We start from the raw sequence: 21656 nt of genomic DNA on the forward strand, positions 1-21656 counted from the left end.
CTGCTCATACGTAGGGATTAAAGCAAAGTAGGAAGTTGAGGTATGGAGAGTTTGACCTCATCACGGACAACCAACAAAATATTGCCGTTACGATGACCGGGGACTACGAGCTTCTGCTATATCTAGCGGTGTTTCAATTAGCTTATTAGATTATTGCTACTCGTCAGAAATAGAAAGAAACTTTTTTTTTTTTTTTGCATTATATAAAGATGATTTCGATTTCAATTTGAATTTGAATCTGGTTCTAAAAACAAATTTCCCAACAAGATTCATAGCTAGACCTTTTTTTGTGAAGTTTTTGGAGGATACAATATTTTTTTGGATTAAAGAATTGAAAAAAGGTACAATTAAGATCTAACATATTCAAAAAAAAAAAAAAAAAAGATTGCTTGGGAATGTTTATAAGGCATAGTTTACTTAGTTTGGGAGAGGGTTTGATTTCTTTTAACATGCCGAGTACAAAGAAGAAGACTAATCAAATGATGTGGGGTGTGTGGATGATAAGAAAACGTTGGGACGTTCTTTATGCAAAGGTGAATAACGTCGAAAATATCGTCCCTTTATTATATGGCTGTCAACCAAAAAAAAAACAACACAAGTTCTCTACCAATTGCTTTATTGGGTGAACACATACATTAGTTTTTCACACAAGCTCGAAACATGTGAGAAAGAAACGACAGAAAAGAAGAACGTGGTATACAGGAAGAAAGTTAAAAGCTTTCTGATACCAAAAAAAATTGGTTCCACCAAGCAACAGGTGGGATACCTGCAAGATGCTGAAATCGTAAGAAACCAAGAACAAAATAAAGAAAATAACTTTTTTCTTGTTCTTTAGTGATTAAAAGGTTTTCTCTTTTCCATTTTCCATTGAGAGTTTGATTTCATATGCATTGCTAAAAATGATAAAGTTTAATCTATTTAATGGCAAACTTATATATTTTACGTTTAAAAAAAAAAAAAAAAAAAAAAAAAGACAAAACAGTAATATAATGGAGCAAATTGATTTTTGTTTTAATAATCAAATGCAGGGAGCATGAAAAAAATTAAAACACAACTATCCAATCTTTGACCAATAAGACATCGATTCACATAATAACTTGGACCTAAAGCGAAAACCATGAAACAAAATCAAAGCGTGTTCATAGAGATTCAAAGAACTTGATGAAGCCATGCATTAATTCTTGGGTGCTTTGATGTACGCCAAATGAGTTGAGTTTCCAACTCTTGTTAATGTTTTCAAATCGTAAGCTATCCAGCATCTTGATCCTTGTGTATGATAGAAATAGCCCATGCACTTGCAGTCCTTGGTGCATTTACTCTCGCAGTCGCTTTGCTTCCTTCCACCATCTCCCCTTGTGTACTTAATCATAAAATGGTCAACACCTTCAAGCTTGTAGTAGGTAAAGTCACTAGGTTTACAAGACACCTTCTTTGCCTCACAATCTTTGCTCCACCCACTTAGTCCATTTGGTGTATAGGGCATGCGACACACTGGCTATTCTCACATAGCCCATACTTTCCACATCGTTCTGGCAATTGGCACTCGCCGTCTCTGGAATCCCGGTCTAGAAACGTTTATACCACTTCCCACACGGCTCCTTGCACATTCGGGTTATACGTGTAGAATCTAAGGTTTCCATCTAGCCCTAGTCGAAGAAAAGATAAAGTGTTGTTGTATCGTGAGTAGGCCATGTTGCGACTCGAATTGGAAAAGGGATATGAGATAAAGTAATCAAACCTCAAGTAATATAGAAAACCCTGATCGGTATCTAGGACTGAAGTCAGAGTTAGATTGGTCAAACTACCCTTGTCCATGGTGAACCATTCGCTAGAAGTCCAATAAAGCATTAGAGTTGGGCGAGGTGTGTTGGTGCTCCTGTAGTACAAAGCTAGCGGTTTATAAGGCTCCATGACCAAGCTATATGCTCCATCAATGTTGTTCTCAGCTGAAGCACGACTGGTCAGCCTACTAGTTCCACTAGCTTGGAAAGATTGACCAACCAAGAGAGTGTCCGTTGGCCGGTCGAAACTTTGCCATATGAAATTACCCTTGCCATCATGAAGAACCATGTTACCGTTCGGTAGCACCTTCAAACCGACTACACCGCTGTCAGCGGTACTAGATTGCCAGGAAATCAGGCCATCGGCATCTGTTAGGACGAGGTTTCCATCTGTACCCAAGCTGAGGGTTTTGCAGGGATTGAACTCCCGACCTTATTTAAATTGTATTTTTGGATCTTAGAAAAAGTACTTCATAAGAACAAGTTTACTACCAAAGGATGTTTGACATAGCTAATAACTTTTTTAATTAAAAGGTAATGGGTTCAGATATAGATACGAAAGGGATAATGACTTGAGAGAGTAACGAACTTTCAACTTTATTCACATTTAGTTACTTAATTTTTTTTCCGTGCTTGATTTACCCCTGGGTTATTTGAATTTGTTCACATTTTACCTTTATGACCGGTTACAACCAGTCGTAAGGGTAAAATGTGACCATTTCAAATAATTCATGGGTAAATCAAGCACGAAAAAAAGTTCAGTAACTAAATATGAACTAGTTGAAAGTTATTACCCTTTCAAGTCATTATCCCTTATTGTAATCATCCCTTAGTTTATTTTATTGTGTCTTGTGTTTGTAAGGAGTATTACAAAATAGAATGTGCATCACAAAAGCATGTTGTAGTTCATTGCTTTAATCCTAGTCAGTGAGATAAACTTTTAACTAGAGTTCGTTTATTTACGTAGAAGTGAAACGCCAACCCACAAACAAGAAATAATCAGTACAGTTTCACAAACGCATAAAGATACATATACGAGCAATAAAACGAAATATAGATTGAAAATCAAAAGGAGCATGGTGAGAAGGTACATATAGAACCAACATACAAATAGAAAAGGTAGATATAAGTAATAACTAGGAAGAAAAGTATCAACAAAACAAGTTGAAAGTAAAAACAGTGAAAATTAGGAAAATGCACAAAAAAATGTTAAGGCAACTAGCACTTGGACTACTCATGTAGTGCTCTACGACCTTGATGTTATACATCCATACTCTCTAATCAAAGTGTGTGTCCTTGTAAAGAGAAAAACCTCATTCAAATTTAACATTGCATTATCTTCACGTTTATCTATCATACACTACAAGAAATAATTGTATTAGTGGCGACGCCTACCTTTAACGGCGGCAAGTTGTTTCCGCGTTACTTGTCGCCGTTAGGTGTCGCCGCTAAAGGCGTCACCGCTAATACCATTGTACTGCGATCCGCATCAAAGGCCATCTGCAAATCCTGTCCGTTTGATCTACATCTAATCCAACGATTTTCATTGCCGAAAAAAAACGCAGTGACTTTCCCCTCCAGGGGTGTCGCCGCTAAAATGTTGTCGTCGCCGCTATTAATTGTCGCCGCTAAAACCCTATCGTAGATAAGCCGTCACTTCACCTCTTTCCTGTTCTGCCTCATTTCCTCTTATGATTTTGTTGCGATTTCCTTCCGACCATGTGACACCCCCAATTTCACGGCCAGAAAAGACCGATTTGTTTATGCTTTGTTTTTAAAATCAGAGTAATCTTTTACAGAAAACAGTTGCGGAATTTGTTCCCAAAACAAAACATGATAAGAATTTATCAAAGCATTTCTTTAAAGAAATGTATTTTCATTATATAACAAAATCTCGGGATGTCATGTTCAATACAGACCAAAAGCATAAACAGAACAACATAGACCTTACACAGTTAATTATAACTACGAGCCTATAATCCTTATCTCTTGTTACGTCAACCAACTTATGCTCTTGTGCCACAACCTGTAATACAAAGAAAACTGAGTGGGTCAGGCTTGGGAGCCTGGTGAGCATATAGGGTTTTCAACCCACAATATTATATCTTATATATATATATATATATATATATATATATATATATATATATATATATATATATATATATATATATATATATATTCAATCATCAAACGATCATTCCAATTACCCATCCCCATTATCTTCCTTACTCTTAAGGGTCTACCCTAAGAGTCATCTATTCGTTCACTCCGTATCAGGCACTAAGACAATAGCTGCCAGGATTCTTTATTAGACACTAAGACAATAGCTGCCAGGATTCTTTATTTGGCACTAAGAAAATAGCTGCCAAGGTTCTTTCATAAAGCACTAATTCCATAGCTGCTATGGCTCATTCATCGGGTACTAAATCCATAGCTACCAGTGTAGGTACTAAGTCCATAGCTACCAACGTTTATCTAACAGGTACTAAGTCCATAGCTATCATCGTGTATCTATCAGTACTAAATCCATAGCTACCAGCGTTCGTCTATACGGTACTAAATCCATAGCCATCATCGTCTATCTATCAGTACTAAATCCATAGCTACCAGCGTTCGTCTATACGGTACTAAATCCATAGCTACCAAGGTTCATCTATACAGTACTAAATCCATAGCTACCGAAGTTTATCTTTACAGTACTAAATCCATAGCTACCAGTGTAGGTACTAAGTCCATAGCTACCAACGTTTGTCTATACGGTACTAAATCCATAGCTACCAAGGTTCGTCTTTCGTCTCATCCTCAAACTCACCCGTCATCACACACCAACTAATTCGTCTACCCATGTTCTACCCAACATATTTGTAGATATAACATACATATACAGTTTAACTCATTTAAAACCTATATAAAACATCCATTCCACGCTTATCTCAAATAAACAACAATATATAAACACATAACACGTATTTCGTAGCAAATACTTAATACTTATATGTTAGAAGAAAGTAACTATATACTCACTCATAACATAGATATAATAAATTCAACCAATACTTGTACTAAGATCGTGTTTATGAAAGGGACTATACACTCACTTGATCAGAAGATGACCGGACAGCACTACGGCTCTAAGAGTAGTAGCTCTTCGGTGAAACTAGAATATCTTCAAATACATGGCTTCTCGCAGGCAGACCTTCGGCTCGGAAACTCCTTTCTCCTCGGGATCTTCGGGGCTTCGGGACTCGCTTCGGGTCTCGGGATGATATCGGGGCTTCGGGGGGTTAAAAGAGGGCTTAGAGAGAGTATCGGGAGTGAGAGAGAAGAGATAGAGCAACGAAAATCGGCTGACCCTCGATTTCTATTTATAGGGTCATTTTTCAGCTCTCACGTCGTGAATTTTAAGTTCTCACGTCGTGAACTTAGTCGTCACTGCATGCGTCATCACAGCTTGCGTCTGACAGGCTCTGAAAGGTCAAATCACTGAGTTCACGTCGTGAACACTGTATTCACGTCGTGAACTCTGACACAGTATCGGGGTTCGCGCCCCGAACTTCAGAAAATCATAACTTTCGCATACGAGCTCCGTTTTCAACGTTCTTTATATCGACGCGTAGGTGCGACTATTCTCTACAACTCTCGTTTAGGCTCCGTCGGCTAATTTTGAATTTATTTTTATTATATTATTTTTAGTAGGCCGGGACAGGAAAACTCCGTTAGAAATTCATAACCCCTTCATCTGACGTCCGTTTTCATCTGTCTTTTTACCGTTGGACTACTATCAACGAGATCTTCGATTCTCGTTTAGATTGTTTCGGCTAAATCTCGCTCGATCTCATATTCGAACTTCGGGCTGTACACTGCTAAGCCGAAACTTCGAAAAATCATAACTTCCTCATACGAAGTCAGATTTTGGCGTTCTTTTCATGCACGATCTCGGTTTAACATATTCTACGACTTTCGTTTAGATCGCTAAATCCAAATATCGCTCTATCGTAAATTCACTATTTACGCCGCGCTGTGTCTTGTCGGTTCTGTCGCGAAACTTCGACATGTCATAACTTCTTCGTTATAACTCGGATTTCGGCGTTCTTTATATTTTCGGAAACCTTGAGACATATAATACAACTTGGTTAAGATTAATCCTTCTAAATAATCTTCCATCAAAAACTCATTTTTGATGCTTATCGTCTCTAAATTGACTAGCCCGGATCTAAGGGCGTTACAATTATCTCCCCCTTAGGATGATTACGTCCCGGAATCATCAACGAAAATAGGACTTGTATAATGATTCCATACGTTATCTCTCCATCCTAAGTAATAACGATGATGCTCGATCTGGCACCTGCTCTTCGTACTAGGTTGGACTTTTAATCGTAACCTACAAGTTACAAAATAAATCCTTATTGAGGACTCCTTCTTCTTTTTAGGATAAGTACTTCCCCTTATCTATTGTAACAGATCGATGGGTCATGTTCTAATGACCTTCATCAGATGATGCAACGTCTAGACTCAAGTCTCTTAGAGTCAAATTCCAAAATGGAATATACCTTCCTTCATATTCTAATGTGATATAGTCACATTTTAACATGTAGCATCTCTAGCTACTAACGAGCGCGATGTTATTGGTGGCATTGATTTCAATCTTCTGACTTAAGTCAGATGCTACCTCGAACTTGGTTCTCCGAACCACGTAACAAACTCATTGTAGTCGGACTCAATTCGATATGACCACTAGGGTCGGAATAACAACCATCTTACTAGTCATTACCGAAACAAAGGTAATGACATTCCTGAATAAAACGGAATCAATTACTAGTTTCTTGGTAACCTTGTGACTTTCCCTGATCCAAGTGTGAGTCTTGTGCTTCCGGTAGTATATGCATCTACTACCTTTCACACCTACTCATACTCGTCCCAAGTGTTGTCCCGCAGTCGACCAAGTCACCATACAAGAAAATCACACAATCATACAACACATCAGATAGCAAAACTAGGGTTTATATTATTTCTTGAAACGATTACACAAAGGTTCAAGTTCACCCTATACTACGCCTCTAATAGGCTACACTTCCTGATACAGACTCTATATATATAAATATATATATATATATATATATATATATATATATATAGTCTTCATCCTTGAATCCTCGCGTTGTTTTCTGCTTCATCAAGGATCATGTGGAATGCCCTTGGCTTTGGCGGTGCTTCTAGCCTTGCTGCTTCATTTTTCTTTGGGCAGTCTCTAAACATGTGCCCCTAGCCTCCACATCTGTAGCACACCTTATCATTGTGTGTACAGTTCTTGGAATAGTGGCCGATCCTTCCACATTTGTAACAGGTTACTTCTTCGTTGCATGTTCCAAAGTGCTTCTTCTTGCACTTTTCACACCACTTGGGTCCATACCTTTGGTCATCTAGGTTAGACTTTGCGAACTTTCCCTTATTATTAGGTCTTGAGGATCCTTCAAACTTCCTCTTTTCTCCAACTTCAACCTTATCTAGACCCTTCTCTTTTATCTGAGTCTCGACATTCTTAGCAGCTCTAACGACTGCCTTCAACGTACTTGCCATTTTGACCGTTGGGCCAAAGTCTGATGGCAATCCATTAGCAAATTTTTCGATCTTGGCGAGCTCAGTCGGCACCAAGTATGGAAACAATTTCATCTTTTCGATAAACGCAGTAGCATAATCATCAATGCTCATTTCCCCCTTTTTCAAGTTTTGGAACTCATTGTTCAGATCAATCAGATCTATCTCTGAGCAGTACTGCATCTTTAACTGCTCCAGGAATGATTCCCAAGACATCCTCAGGGCTTCCCCTCGAGGCATCATATATGCCAGTAACTTCCACCAGCTCAAGACTCTGGTCTTCAGTTGTCTAACTGCAAAGACAGTCTTCTGTTTGTTGCTACAGTCGCAACTCTCAAACACCATCTCCATTTCGGAGATCCAGTCCATAATCTCAACAGGCTTTGGGCTTCCAGAAAGACTTGGCGGCTTGGCGCCCAAGAAATTTTTATACATACGCCCATCCCTGTTTCTTTCCCTTTCCGGGTCATTCCTTTCTGCCACTGGGGGTTCTGCTTGTCCAACAGTCTCACTGTAGTTACCTCCCTCCGAATGCCCTCCATTCACTTCGGGCTCTTCCACTTGAAGTGACAGTTCCTCACGATTGTGTTGGAGTAATCGCCTTGTCTCTTCCATTTGGCGATCCAACATCCTCTACATCATCGCTTGCACCCCAGCCATCGTCATTGGCTCTGGTGGTGCTGCTACAACAGGCACTCGCTCAATCACAGGTGGTTGATTCCTGTCTTCGTTCACGTTTCCAACTCCACTTCTGGTTCTTACCATTTTTGATCTACACACCGAATATGGTGAATTCATATCCTCAATCACGATAGATAATTAAATCATCCTTATCACTCCGAAACGTTTACATGCTAATTCTAATATCGTAGTCGTAAGCTTAGAATCCTAAACACATAAGGTTTCCAGATCCGGTCGGCAACAGCAAATAGATCCGAACAAACAATATCATATATAGCAAACATATAGCATTTAGCACATAAAAGCATTTTAGGCATCTTTCCTAAAATATACTAGTGCTCGTGTCTAAAATATGGTAGACACTCATCTCACAATCATTGCTTAACATTCTAAGTTTAAGTCTAGAATTTCCTACAATTTCCTAGTTCGCTTAAACTAATGCTCTGATACCAACTGTGACACCCCCAATTTCACGGCCAGAAAAGACCGATTTGTTTATGCTTTGTTTTTAAAATCAGAGTAATCTTTTACAGAAAACAGTTGCAGAATTTGTTCCCAAAACAAAACTGTTGGATTAGTGTCTAAGTCCATAACTATATTTGGTATGTACTTGACCCGACCAGGCATGGTCCATTTGGGTTGCATGGCATCATGCACTTGGATAGACTAAATGAGAGAAATAAGACACTTATGGTTATTAATATATTATAAGTTCTAATATATTAATAATAAGAATAATAATATTTAATTAGCATTGATCAAGAATTAATTTAGAATTAATTATGTGATCAAAAGAAGACTAATTAAATATATGGCTTGATTGTGTAAATCATCCATAACTTATATAGTGGGCCAAAGCTCCATGGATAATCAAGTTGGGTTAAACCCATAGGATGCTCCATGGATGCTCCATGGAGGTTACTTAACCCATGGGTCATGGAAATGAAAGGTCATGACAATTAGGGTTTACATGGTGTAACCCTAATTGTAACATACTATATAAGCATCATATTATTCACCAAAATTGGCACTAGTGTGGGAAAAAAAAGGGCTAGCCGATTTCTTGAAGTGTGGATTTCTCTCTAAGTTATTCCAAGAGCATTTGATGTTGTGTGAGCCATTTGAGGTGTCACATTTGAGGCACTAGGCACTCAAGCCCCATGGAGTCAAGCTACACTACAAAAGGTATGTATTCTATCTATATTATTACCCAAGTATCTATGATTGTATGCTAGATAGGGTAATACCTTGGAATATTAGCATTTGCATGTATATTAGAGAAAACATAGATCCAAGGTATTTAGGGTTGCATGTACACCATAGGAGTGTTAGAATGCTCAAAACCCAACAGTGGTATCAGATCCTAGGGCTGTTTTCAATTATACTTGATGCAACTTATTTTTCAAGGCTGAGAATCTGTCCAGACAGAAAACTCGACGAGTTCTGGCCATAAACTCGACGAGTTCATGTGTTAAGGCATGAACTCGACGAGTTTCCTATAAGAACTCGACGAGTTTGTGTCCCAGACAGCATATCTTCGACTGTTTTGGCTGGAATTGGACTAGGAACATTACCATAAGTTGTTTTTGAACTTATAAACTTTTTTTGATGTGGTAATGTTCATGCTAATCCAATTTCAAAGATAATTGTCAATAGATTCATGTTTTGTATTAGTTTAAGTGTTATGCTAATTACATGAAAAAAGTGTGATTCCAATTATCTTGTTCATATGAGTTGCTTAGATTAATAGAAAAGTTAATTGATTATGTGTTTTCAATCCATTTTAATCTAAGAGTTGATTCTAAAATGTGTTTGTGTAACTTGTCCTCAAGTTACATGAAAAGTCACATTAAAGTTTCTTAAAACTCATAAAAGTTGGCAAAGGTTACAAAATGAAGAGTCTTGTCTTCATTGAATGGTTTTATGACTCCATAACTTGCCCTCAAGTTATGGAGGTTCAAGAGTCACTTCATTAAGTAATAAAATGTGTAACCTTAATTAGTTCCATAAGTTACAAAAATAAAGAAAAGTTACATTCTTTTATTAGTTTAAAGTCTTCCATAACTTGTCCTCAAGTTATGGAACTTGAAGAGTTTTTTAATTAAAACTACTTTAAACACATAAGTTATGGAATTAATTAGTTTTGAATATTTTCAAAACTTGCCCTCAAGTTTTGGAATATGTAAAGTTTCCCTCAAGAATACTTTAATTCCAAGTTAAGCCCTTAGAATTTTAAAAGTTAAAATTCAACCCTTATACTTTATAATATTATAAGTTAATAATATTTATATATATATAAGAGTAAAGTCAGTCTTACCATTAGTAGGCCTCATTCACGAAGCCGGTCTATAAGGGGGGGTATAAGGTTACTGCCTATAAAATGGCAGTTTAATGGGTGTCCACTCTCACCCACCGCTTCCTTGACTGGTGGAGGGTCGTTAGCCGAACAGGTAGGACAAAGACTATAATTCTCCCTTCATTAAAAGTATTAATGATAAATACTAAGTAACTAAACACTTATAAATTCCCAATCTTAGTTACTTAGGAAAATGTGAATAAGGTGCTAATCCATGAAATTACACTTTGCACTTTGTTTAAGCCGTTAGTGGAGCGTGTGTGGTTAACCGGCACACTAACCTAGACTTAACAAGGTAGGCAAAGGGTAACTTAATGTTTATCATAGTATCGATGGAGCGTGTGTGGTTAACCGGCACATCGATTGAGGGGTAAACACTTAAGGGTACCAAGTAATTTGCATGGTTACTTCACACCTTGTTTTGTGATCCTCGACATCCCAGTCACAAAACTTGAAGGGCACACTCGAGATTGAAACATGCCATTGAAAAGTTCAATGAATCTCAAAAGATCTAGGAGTTTCAAATCCAATTAAAACCTAATAATACATTTCGTTTATCTTGGTGGAAATTGGTGAATCGTCATTCACCTACCTTCAGATATTTTATAGCTTGGATTACGGCATCCCTCTTCTAAGTTATAAAATAGTTTGTTGGGTCCTAGCCTTAATATTTCATATTGGGTGTCATATTAAGGACTTTAGATCAACTATCTTGAATATCTCCCAAAAGATGTCTAAGTTCAGACATCTATGATCTTCCCAAATCTCTTGGAACTTTACTTCTTTCACCTCCTCCAGTTATTCTCCCTAACCCACAAGTTCTTGAAAAGTTTAAGGTCACTCAATCCCTATTGGCAAGCAAGGTCTATGTGTGATCACATCTTGGAGATGAAGTTAAGTATTCACAAGCCGGGAGAGTTGGGTGTCAAAGTCTTGAGAAAGTTGGTGGTTCAATCACTTTCTAAGTCACATAGTGAGTTCCTTTGGGACTCCTATGATACAGACTATGACAAGACCCTTAATGATCTTATCTATTTGCTTGGTACTGCTGAATCAGCAATGATTTGGAAGGCTAGTAAAGCAAATCTGATTAGTAGATCAACTTCCAAAACCTTCAATGGACATTGACAATGGTAACATTGGATACCCAGAAAAAGCATTCTCTTCCCAATGGAAAGGGATTGGCCATAGTCAACCCGGTTGACCAAATGGTAAAGAGAAAGGCTAAGTCTGAGATAGTCCCATTACCAAAGAGTCCATATGTTTATCTTGCCAAAGGAAGGGGCATTGATTGCGAAGCTGCCTATTTACCAGAAAGATCATAAGGTTGATCAAGTCAAGAAGTTTGACTCTTCTTCAGGTAAAAGTCCACTATCTAACTCTGTTAAGTTTCTATTATGAGATTCTCATTACATGATGTGACTGGGTCACATGTTGATGCTTTAAGAATCAAAGAAAAGTGAAGAAACTTAAAGGAAGTACATGCTGATTCTGATCACGAAGATGGATTGCGATCGCATGGTTTGGTGATCAGAATTTTTGAAGCTGTTACTAAGGAGTTATGATATATTGCTTAGGAATATATAACAACAAGTTTTCATATGGATTGTAAGGATAAGTTTTTCCGCAAAGTTTTAAAATAAAAGAAAAAATGTTTAATTTTATTTATTTTAAATATCCTTACAGTGGCATTTGTGAAAAAAGGTTGTTTATATGATTCCGTTGATAGCAATATTGGAAAAATGGACTTAATTCTTCCGTTTGTGGTAGTGTCATAATTTACCAAATAAGGAAAGATTCTCATCACCCAAGGTTTCAGTTGGATAGACTCTTGGAAATCATGCAAGTTGTATAGTATGATGAATGAGAACTTTCAGCTTTGGAAAATTAAGACTAATTCCTTGTTCACATGTATATGTGAGTCAAGTAAAGGACTAAAGGGATCGAGTACACATTCTTGTGCACTGGTCATGTTCACCACAAAGCTCGTTAAGACTATTCGTCATGATTTACTAAAGTTTAGTAAATATGGTTATACTTACAAGTTTAAGTATAATTCCGAAACATTGGAAAAGCTTCAATGTATGGCAGAACGAATGAGAAGAATCAAATTTGGCAGAAAGATAAAAGTTTCTCAAATCTGAAAAGATGGGAGAGTACTTTAGTATCATGTTTATGATCATCTTAATGATTAAGATACCATATCACAATTGATCCTCTAAGGTCATCTTAGTGCATTTTTATGACTAAGAAGAGGAGTCATGAATTGTTGAAATGGTTAAATCAAAAAGATGAGTCATACTTCGTTCCAAAACAATTCTTAGAGTCATACTCCAAGATTGTAACTTGAGTGACATATCTTAAAGAAGGTTTATTAACACTAGTCAAATGGAAGAGTAAAAGGTTATCTACTCTTGTACATTTGAAATTGGTAAGTTGTGATGTTTTGGATAAAACAGAGACCAACTTAGACCAAGTGTGTGAAGTGTTTGTCTTGATAAAGAATCTGCACTATCTCTTGTATATTTGGCAAGTGAGTCTTATATGTCAAGAGGACAGTGGGAGTCCTAAAGCTCTTGAACGTTTCAAGACCTAATCAAGAATAAAACCTAGAATTCTTCACTAGCACACGACTTGAGGTGTATAACCTATCGTGTTGACATTTCTGTGCCTATTCAAGTTGACTTTGCATAGTAGTTCTGAGAGTTCTCAATTGGTTTCACAACTACTTGGAAGCAATGGCAGGCCCTATACTGCCAGGTGGCAAGAAGTTAAGATTGCATAAGTTCAGTCCATATGAGTTTGGATTTGTCATTATCCTTGTCTTGTGACTATGGTTTTGACGATTCACATGGATAAGAACACATACACCATAAAATCTAAGGGTCATAAGGTTTCTCTCCGATTCATGAAAATGATGGTGAGGAAACACTTCCACCAAGTAGATTTGAAGCAGATGGCAAAAGGTCTAAACAATTGAGACTATGATTACGACATCCCTTTTCATAGTTCTGAAATTGTTTAGACACACATGCATGCTATCTAAGGAAAGGTGTATGCTTTTGATAAAGTTTTATCAAAGCATCTCGTATCAGACATCTGAACTTTGGTAAGAAAGTCAATAAAGTATTGATTTCTAGAAGTCCAGCTGATTTCTGAGTATATGTCAAAGCTAGTGGGAGCATAACAGTTATGCTAATAATCATCATGTTAGTGGGAGCATGATAATTATTATTAGTGTTGCAAGTTAGAAATGTTAATTATTGAAAACAAAAGCTTCAATTCGTGAGGCTGCAGGGATTGAAAAAGTTGTTTTGCTATAATTAAGGGAGAGGATATACTTCATTTCGGTTCTAAAGGCTTAGATTGAGACCTTAATCATCTTTAGTCAAGAATATATATATATATATATATATATATATATATATATATATATATATATATATATGAATTTCATGTTGGATTGGTTCAACTTAAGGAAATTCTATATATTGCGTTCTCAAAATTCGATTATGATTACGGCATCCCTCTTCATAGTCAAATTTTGAAAACATGGCAAATAAAAATATTGTAGCAAAAGACTGATCTAGAATCATGTCTTTATGTGAGACATCATGAATCGTGTACCATTTGCTTTGGGTACAGGATCGATTGCATGTGCTATAATATTTGTCATTTCTAAATTTTTCCAAATGACCAGAGGCATTAAGAAGGGAAAAGGTCTAGAATTGGATATGACTAAAATGATTAAGCAATTGTCGAGGACAATCTGAGGTTTACCAAAGATTGGTTGCTCAGGGACAGTTGGAAGTATACTGCTAATTTTGGAAGGACCATATTGACATATTCTGAAAAGAGGCATCTCTTATTCAGAAGTGATAGTCAAAATGAGAATATGGAGTTGTCTCCATAGGTGGAAGTTATCTGTGTAAGATTAGAAAACTTAATGCAAGAAGCATGTCCAAAGCCATGTACTTTGAATATGAGACTTAGTTTCCATGGAGTTGATCTCCATTGGAATACCTTATAATGACTGTTGACAAGTCTTTGTGACTTTGTACATATTCATTACAGGAGGGTCAGTGCATATAAGTTTAAAATCTAAACATATTTCGATAAATGATAGGAATTTGAAATTCTCACATTTTTTCGATAAGGATTTGGGAGTGTGAAATTAGAATCATTTAAATTATGTTCAATTGGTTTATTTCACAAAGTAAGGATCATAGACAAACATAGAGTGCATACTTGGTGTATGGCAAAGCTATTGTTTAAGAAAAACATAGTGTACATGCTTGGAGCATGGGACAACTACTGTTTTTAATTCAAGTATAAAGTTGATAAAACCGAAACAATGAATAATGAGTAATCAGTATGGTGATAAATAAAAGTGTTTATTTATATTCATAGGGTTTGATACCATATTTGATTCATTTATTCTTGTGTTTCACTTTGCATGTTTTGACTTCCAGAATAACTAAGTCGCTCTTCCTGAATGATTAAGTTATTCAAACCATCCACAGTCGGTCATATGTTGGAAGGAGATATGAATCAAGACTGTCATGGGTTGGTTTGTAGAGGTCCAAGTTGGTGGACAAAGTGGTGCTACAACACTCATGAGTGCTCATAAGTTCTGAATATTGGATTCAACCCGCGCTCATTTGAATCACTTCATGGATTTTATCACGAGTGATCATGAGACAATAATATCTTATATTCTTCAAACCTAGAGATATGAGTTGTTACTATGAGTTGGTTGTACATTGATTGCACGAAAACGCATTCGGTAACTCGATGTTATAAAACGTGCCTTTGTGTATGATTCAACAAGTAGTAGAACAAGCCATATGAGTCGAAGTTTATCCATTCCTTTTACCTTCGGGATAAAAGCGATATCTGTGGGCCCCTTGATGATTTAAAGATGATACATGTGAGTGCTTGGCCAAGCCAGGACTGATTTGATTTGTTCAATCAGTCAGCCATCATGAATCGGAAATCGGGAAACAACAGATGGACAGAGAGAATGATTTATAATCCATGTCTCAGTCCATATGATATCTAGAATGGAGGAATATATGATCCCTTATCTAATGGACAAGTCATTGACAAGGTCAGAGTTCAGTTACAAGGTCAGAGTTCGACAGCGGCTTTTGAGAGCTACGATTGCCAGTTGGTTCTTGAAGTCATACGAAATAATAGTTTTAGACTTATCCAAGTGGGAGACTGTTGGATTAGTGTCTAAGTCCATAACTATATTTGGTATGTACTTGACCCGACCAGGCATGGTCCATTTGGGTTGCATGGCATCATGCACTTGGATAGACTAAATGAGAGAAATAAGACACTTATGGTTATTAATATATTATAAGTTCTAATATATTAATAATAAGAATAATAATATTTAATTAGCATTGATCAAGAATTAATTTAGAATTAATTATGTGATCAAAAGAAGACTAATTAAATATATGGCTTGATTGTGTAAATCATCCATAACTTATATAGTGGGCCAAAGCTCCATGGATAATCAAGTTGGGTTAAACCCATAGGATGCTCCATGGATGCTCCATGGAGGTTACTTAACCCATGGGTCATGGAAATGAAAGGTCATGACAATTAGGGTTTACATGGTGTAACCCTAATTGTAACATACTATATAAGCATCATATTATTCACCAAAATTGGCACTAGTGTGGGAAAAAAAAGGGCTAGCCGATTTCTTGAAGTGTGGATTTCTCTCTAAGTTATTCCAAGAGCATTTGATGTTGTGTGAGCCATTTGAGGTGTCACATTTGAGGCACTATGCACTCAAGCCCCATGGAGTCAAGCTACACTACAAAAGGTATGTATTCTATCTATATTATTACCCAAGTATCTATGATTGTATGCTAGATAGGGTAATACCTTGGAATATTAGCATTTGCATGTATATTAGAGAAAACATAGATCCAAGGTATTTAGGGTTGCATGTACACCATAGGAGTGTTAGAATGCTCAAAACCCATCAAAAACATGATAAGAATTTATCAAAGCATTTCTTTAAAGAAATGTCTTTTCATTATATAACAAAATCTCGGGATGTCATGTTCAACATAGACCTTACACAGATAATTATAACTACGAGCCTATAATCCTTATCTCTCGTTACGTCAGCCAACTTATGCTCTTGTGCTACAACCTGTAATACAAAGAAAACTGAGTGGGTCAGGCTTGGGAGCCTGGTGAGCATATAGGGTTTTCAACCCACAATATTATATATATATATATATATATATATATATATTCAATCATCAAACGATCATTCCAATTACCCATCCCCATTATCTTCCTTACTCTTAAGGGTCTACCCTAAGAGTCATCTATTCGTTCACTCCGTATTAGGCACTAAGACAATAGCTGCCAGGATTCTTTATTAGACACTAAGCCAATAGCTGCCAGGATTCTTTATTTGGCACTAAGACAATAGCTGCTAAGGTTCTTTCGTAAAGCACTAATTCCATAGCTGCTATGGCTCATTCATCGCGTACTAAATCCATAGCTACCAGTGTAGGTACTAAGTCCATAGCTACCAACGTTTATCTAACAGGTACTAAGTCCATAGCTATCATCGTCTATCTATCAGTACTAAATCCATAGCTACCAGCGTTCGTCTATACGGTACTAAATCCATAGCTATCATCGTCTATCTATCCGTACTAAATCCATAGCTACCAGCGTTCGTCTATACGGTACTAAATCCATAGCTACCAAGGTTTATCTATACAGTACTAAATCCATAGCTACTGAGGTTTATCTTTACAGTACTAAATCCATAGCTACTAGTGTAAGTACTAAGTCCATAGCTACCAACGTTTGTCTATACGGTACTAAATCCATAGCTACCAAGGTTCGTCTTTCGTCTCATCCTCAAACTCATCCGTCATCACACACCAACTAATTCGTCTACCCATGTTCTACCCAACATATTTGTAGATATAACATACATATACAGTTTAACTCATTTAAAACCTATATAAAACATCCATTCCACGCTTATCTCAAATAAACAACAATATATAAACACATAACACGTATTTCGTAGCAAATACTTAATACTTATATGTTAGAAGAAAGTAATTATACACTCACTCATAACATAGATATAATACATTCAACCAATACTTGTACTAAGATCGTGTTTTTGAAAGGGACTATACACTCACTTGATCAGAAGATGATCGGACAGCACTACGGCTCTAAGAGTAGTAGCTCTTCGGTGAAACTAGAATATCTTCTAATACCTGGCTTCTCGCAGGCAGAGCTTCGGCTCAGAAACTCCTTTCTCCTCGGGATCTTCGGGGCTTAGGGACTCGCTTCGGGTCTCGGGATGATATCGGGGCTTCGGGGGGGGTTAAAAGAGGGCTTAGAGAGATTATCGGGAGTGAGAGAGAAGAGATAGAGCAACCAAAATCGGCTGACACTCGATTTCTATTTATAGGGTCATTTTTCAGCTCTCACATCGTGAATTTTAAGTTCTCACATCGTGAACTTAGTCGTCACTGCATGCGTCATCACAGGTTGCGTCTGACAGGCTCTGAAAGGTCAAATCACTGAGTTCACGTCGTGAACTCTGACACAGTATCGGGGTTCGCGCCCCGAACTTCAGAAATTCATAACTTTCGCATACGAGCTCCGTTTTCGACGTTCTTTATATCGACGCGTAGGTGAGACTATTCTCTACAACTCTCGTTTAGACTCCGTCGGCTAATTTTAACATTATTTTTATTATATTTTTATTGTATTATTTTTAGTAGGCCAGGACAGGAAAACTCCGTTAGAAACTCATAACTCCTTCATCAGACGTCCGTTTTCGTCTGTCTTTTTACCGTTGGACTACTATCAACGAGATCTTCGATTCTTGTTTAGATTGTTTCGGCTAAATCTCGCTCGATCTCATATTCGAACTTCGAGCTGTACACTGCTAAGCCGAAACTTCGAAAAATCATAACTTCCTCATACGAAGTCAGATTTGGGCGTTCTTTTCATGCACGCTCTCGGTTTAACATATTCTACAACTTTCGCTTAGATCGCTAAATCCAAATATCGCTCTATTGTAAATTCACTATTTACGTTGCGCTGTGTCGTGCCGGTTCTGTCGCAAAACTTCGACATGTCATAACTTCTTCGTTATAACTCGGATTTTGGCGTTCTTTATATTTTCGGAAACCTTGAGACATATACTACAACTTGGTTAAGATTAATCCTTCTAAATAATCTTCCATCAAAAAGTCATTTTTGATGCTTATCGTCTCTAAATTGTCTAGCCCGGATCTACGGTCGTTACAGACCAGCTATGTTTTGATCGATATTATCGATGTCAGCGACCACCGTATCGCAACAGCCTTTTACCGGCGACCACCACAGCGCAGGAGCCCATTGCCGACAACCACCACAACACCCCATTATCGGCGACGACCTATTGCGACTCAAAACGAATGGAAAAGGTCTGAATCCTCCCTTATTTTTTATTTATCTTTTGTTTTGGTGTTATTGTAATGATTTTACCGTTTTAATTTAATGATTTAAGGATTGTTGTCGGAAAAATCACGTTTCTGCTGGAATACGTCCACCACCAGTCTTCTACGCCAAATTACATAACCAGGTTTCTTTATAACATACGTATTTGTGTATTTATATTATGTGTATGTACATATGTATTTTTATGTGTTTTTGTAAGTATGTATAATGTATGTATATGTGTAATGTATATATAAATGCATGTATTTATGGTGAAAATAAAAAAATTATGTATGTTTATATATGTGTGTTTGTTTGTCATGTGTATTTGTATTTGTATGTATAAGTGTATATATATATACACTTATACATATATTACAATCATAAATGGTAAAACAAATATATATATATATATATATATATATATATATATATATATATATATATATATATTTGTTTTACCATTTATGATTGTAATATATGTATAAGTGTATTTTAATATGTTAATTTTTATATATAGATGTCTATTATGTACAAGTCTATATGTTTATATATATATATATATATATATATATATATATATATATATATATGTATAAGTGTATGTATATGTATGATCACCTAACTTGTATATTTGTATGCAATTTCGAAAGTATAATGCTATAAAATAAAGTGTATTTGTATGTATATGTAATATGTGTATTTGTATGTATATGTTGTAGGTAGTGTATGCAATTTGGAAACTACAATGCTATGATGAAAAAATGAAAAACAAAAAAAAAACAAAGTAGTATGCTATAATGGAAAGTAGTATTTTTATATGTGTATTTGTACGTATAGAAAATTATATATGTAGTTTGTGTATTTCTATGCCATTTGGAAACTATAGTGTTATAGATTAAAAAAAGAAACAATGTAGGATGCTATATAATAGAAAGTGTATTATTTTTGTATATGCAATATGTGTAACTTTTATTCATATTGTAATTTTACAAGATATAAATGGGGTTTAGTTGGGCGATACTCTTCTACGTGATGGCGAATGTTATGGGCCTCGGACATGGAGGTGATGGAGTCGAGGATCCACCACCTCCAGTAGGCTTTAGTCGTGGACAACACGAACATGATGATAAGTCTTATTAATTATGATATATTTATTAGCTATTTTTATCAATTTATTATAAGTTGTCATGACTAATATTTTTAATTATATTTTTCAGCTGAGCTTCCCCAAAAAAGAGGAGGCCTAGCAAAAAACATCCAACTATCAAAGTTGATACAGGCAAATAAGGGAAAGCCCGTCGATTTGGATTTCGACAGAGAGCTCACATATTCCCCTATCGGGAACCGTGGTAATTGGTTTACCCGTGATATTGGGAGGTATATGTGGATGAACATCCCTTTGAACGTATCTGGTTGGGAGAATGTTTCCCCCGCTTTAAGGAATGTCACAGTCGTGCATCTAAAGGTAACTTGGATAATATTTTAAGTTTAGTTGTGATTGATACTTAATTAACTAACCTTTTTGTACTTGTAGAATAAGTTTGATTTGGACAAGGTTAACTTGGATCCCGAGCGTGCTCAGTTGTTACAGAGCATTGATGCAACTTTACAAAGAGTTTATAGAGGCCGAAAAAATAAAGCGCATATTTATTTTCAGAATGTCAGGGCGTTTACAGATATCCCAAGGGCATTAGCCAGTCCTTCCCCCTACCCCTCCCCCCCCCCCCCCCCGATGGTATGTCACATGAAAATTGGACGCAAGTAGTCGAACATTTTCAAACGCCCGAATTTTTAAAGCGTTCGGCGTCAAACAAAGGAGTCTGTGCACAACAAGTAAGTTGTAAACAGAGGGGGATCGTGCTCGTATAGCAATGCATGTTTCAAAGAAATAAGTTATGATATATTTAACTGTTTATGTAAATTATAATTAATCTAGTTTTTAATGTTATATAGGACATCACTCGAATCAAAGCATTTCGTTAGGCTAATACTGATCATCAAGGGGTATTTAGTAATCCTGCAGTCGAGCAACAATACGTAAGTGGTTAATTTGTATTTTTCATATAAGTGTTTATATCGTCAAGGGGTATTTAGTAATCTAGTTTTTATGATATTTATCATTTTTTTGAAAATACATAATGCTTTACTCCTTGAGATCAGTCAACAAACTCAAGCTTCTTCTGAAGCTAGCGTTCTAACACCAAAGGATACACAAAATTGTTTTGAAAGAATATTGGGTGTTCGACGAGGCCATATCAGAGGCATCAGGCGTAAACCTTCTACGGTGGTGTCAATGTACGGCCAGGAACAACCACTGACACAGCCACCGCCACAATCATAGGTGACAAAACTATTTAATTTTGGTAATTGTTTCAAATGTTGGTAATTGTTGGTTTAGTAATAGTTTCAAATTTTGGTATTTGTTAGTTTGATAATAGTTTATATGTTTGGTAATTGTTAATTTATGAAAGTACAATGCTATAATGGAAAAAAGTGAAAAAAAAGTACAATGCTATAGTGTGTTATATGCAATATGTGTAGTTTGATAATTGTTAGTTTATGAAAGTACAATGCTATAATGGTATTTTGTAGTTTGGTAATTGTTAGTTATAGTACAATGCTATAATGTGTTATATGCAATATGTGTAATTTGGTAATTGTTAGTTTATGATAGTACAATGCTATAATTTTGTTTTGTAGGTTGGTAATTGTTAGTTATAGTACAATGGTATAATGTGTTA

At 36.3% G+C, this 21656-nt stretch overlaps 1 pseudogene; it reads right to left on the bottom strand.

The window, feature by feature from the left end:
* Nucleotides 1-1174: 1174 nt before the first annotated feature.
* LOC145127315 (EP1-like glycoprotein 4 pseudogene) lies at nucleotides 1175-7994 on the bottom strand (annotated as a pseudogene).
* Nucleotides 7995-21656: the final 13662 nt, after the last annotated feature.

Source organism: Lactuca virosa, chromosome 7, assembly GCF_052849685.1.
Source record: "Lactuca virosa cultivar CGN04683 chromosome 7, Lactuca_virosa_CGN04683_v6, whole genome shotgun sequence".
In the NCBI taxonomy this organism is placed as follows: domain Eukaryota; kingdom Viridiplantae; phylum Streptophyta; class Magnoliopsida; order Asterales; family Asteraceae; genus Lactuca; species Lactuca virosa.